This window comes from Mustela erminea, chromosome 6 (genome assembly GCF_009829155.1).
Source record: "Mustela erminea isolate mMusErm1 chromosome 6, mMusErm1.Pri, whole genome shotgun sequence".
In the NCBI taxonomy this organism is placed as follows: domain Eukaryota; kingdom Metazoa; phylum Chordata; class Mammalia; order Carnivora; family Mustelidae; genus Mustela; species Mustela erminea.
In genome coordinates, this window is record NC_045619.1 from 41,270,251 (window position 1) to 41,273,068 (window position 2,818).

At 37.5% G+C, this 2,818-nt stretch overlaps 1 pseudogene; it reads right to left on the reverse strand.

The window, feature by feature from the left end:
• Positions 1–2,303: 2,303 nt before the first annotated feature.
• LOC116594592 lies at positions 2,304–2,404 on the reverse strand (annotated as a pseudogene).
• Between the last annotated feature and the right edge of the window lie 414 nt (positions 2,405–2,818).

Here is a 2,818-nt window from a genome sequence, read left to right on the forward strand (position 1 = left end):
AAATAGATCCTGTGATTTAGTCTTCTGTTGTTGCTGTAAAAAATTAACACAAACTCAGTGACTTAAAACAACAGAAATATATGATCTAACAGTTTCTGTAGGGTATAAGCCTGACATGGGTATTATCAACGAATAATCCAAATGTTGGCAGGGCCGCAGTCCTTAGCAGGAGCTCTGCAGAAGAATCTAATTCCAAGCTCATTTATGCTGTTAGCTGAATTAAGTTCTTTGGGGTTGTAAGACCGATGCCTCCATTTCGTTACAGGTTGTCAACCAGGGGCTGTCCTTCTTTAAAAGCTTCTCTCCAAGTTCACATGCGACCCTTAAATCTCAGAACCACCAACAGCACACTTGGAATTCTCCTTTTCTGCTGCTACATGTTTCTCCAGCTGTAGAAAGTTCTCTGTTCTCAAAGGATCATGTGATTAGATTGGCCCCACTTATGGCCCCTATCTTAATAGCTATAACCTTAGTTACCTCTACAAAGCCCCTTACCTTTTCCATGCAAGATAACATATTCACAGGTTCCAGGGATTAGGGCACAGACATTTCTGAGGGTCATTATTCTGCCTATCATCGTTCTCCAAAACTGAAACCTCTGTGACAAGGAGAGGTTAGAAGTACAGCATCAGTCTACTCTGTGCCTTGTCTAGGAAAAAACCCTCAAAGGAGCAATTAGCATAGATAAATGCATCATCATTCTGCTGTTCACTAGCTCCAACAGCATTTCCAGGAGACAATTTATTTGAGATGTTACTCCTCCAAAATTAGTCACAGTTGGGTATTTCATAACCAGCTCTGCTCCATCATTAAAGGGCAAGTCTTCTGAAAAAAGCAGCAAAGCTATTTTTACAATAACCCCATAAGCTGCCTTCCTTGACAATGAAGAACAACCTGAAAATAAATTGATTCAAAATTACCTCATCACATCGTATAATAAAATGTGTACCCACAGCAGTGGATACCTCTCACATCCCTCTTTACTCTCCAAAGATTTTGCACTTTTTATTTCTCTTGCAAATCTACTAGTGACTTTTTCATTGTCAAACGCAATGTAATTAGAGCCTCTGTGGTGTGAATTCACCACATTCTCTGTGGTGAGATATGATTATCCTATGTTTTAAAACATGTATCTCTTACTTACAGATGCATAGAGACTAAGATGAATAGGTAGGTAGAGACAACAACACTTTTAAAAAAATCCAAATGCCTTGTTGATTCATCTCAAAATATTGTATTGAACTTGGGGTGCCTGGCTGGCTCAGTCTGTAGAGAATGCAACTCTCAATCTCAGGGTCATGAATTCTAGCACCACATTGGGCATGGAGCCTACTTAAAAATAAAATAACAAACTGAGGGTTTTGGAGGGGAAAGGGGTGGGGGGTTGGGTGAGCCCGGTGGTGGGTAGTCAGGAGGGCACGTATTGCATGGAGCACTGGTGTGGTGCATAAACAATGAATTTTGGAACACTGAAAAAAATTAAATTAAAAGAAAAAACAAAACGTTATTTTATAAAAATGTATTGCATTGAACAACCTTGATAGAACAAAGCCATAAGGAAGACAAAGCTTGGGAATAAGATAAAGAATATTGAGATATCCCAAGTGAGGAAAATTTTATCCCAACATCTTTGTTAATTAATTGTCCTTCAGGTAGGAGAAAAATCTATAAATGAGCTGGTGTAAGGAAAGGGCACATTACAGTCCCTGAAATCTTCTTACTCATGAGGTAAGCTTAAATTCTGTTCCTGAAAAAGAAAATTTCATAGTGCTGTCCCTACCACCAGCAATGAATGCTAGACATAGCCTGGGGAATATTAGAACCGCCGGGGAAGAATTAAGTTTGGAAGCTTTAGCTGAACTTTATGCTGTGAGGTGGAAGGGAGCCTCCTTCTGGTCGATTACATAGAAGAGAATTTTGGTTTTTACCGAAAGTTCTTTGCCTATTTTACAGCTAGAATTGCAACCAGCTTCTCTTATTGAAAAAAGATTCGGCAGTATTAATACAAGCAGAGCAAAGAAAATAATCATTCTGAACTAACTCAGGAGAAATGTCCAAACACACACGCGCTTCTAAGTAAAGGAAGCTCCACCCTGTTTCAACAACTAAATAATCATTTTACACAATAATCAAATTGCAAAGAAAGCACAGCCTACACATTTAATATGTTCTCAAGTATCAGACAACTTGGGACAAAGCCTACAAGCTAAATAATTTGCCAGTGAATTTTTCAATGACCTTTTCTTTATTAAAATGTTCATTAATTTAACATAGTCTAGATGTAGACTTCTAACATATTTTTTAAAAACAAGGAATGCTTCACTAATTTGTGTCTTGTGCAAGGGCCATGCTCATCTTTAATGTATTGTTTCAATTTTAGTATATGTGCTGCCGAAGCAAGCACTAGATTTTAATATTTATTATAATAAATGTACTACAGAGGCATAAATCCTGATTCATATATTTTAATTTACAAATCCACCAGTTTGATTAATGGAGCCATTTTTCTCTACAATCATGTTAAGCTACATCCATAGCCAAATCCCTGAAGTAAATTATGAGCTCATTCAGGAAACATCCTGCCAAGAGAGTATTTGGCACACAGTAGGCAGTCAATAAATACTGAAAATGATAAACATTTATTCTACCAAAGCATACATAGCAGTATAGATTTTTAACCGCGTATAAACTCTTCAATTGAAATGTTAACAACAGTCCAGTCAGTCCCGCATCCAACACACCTGAGAATTGCTTTCCCTTCCATTAATTGAAATACAGTCGGGAGAGAGACATTAATTAATATTAATCAAGCCGACCA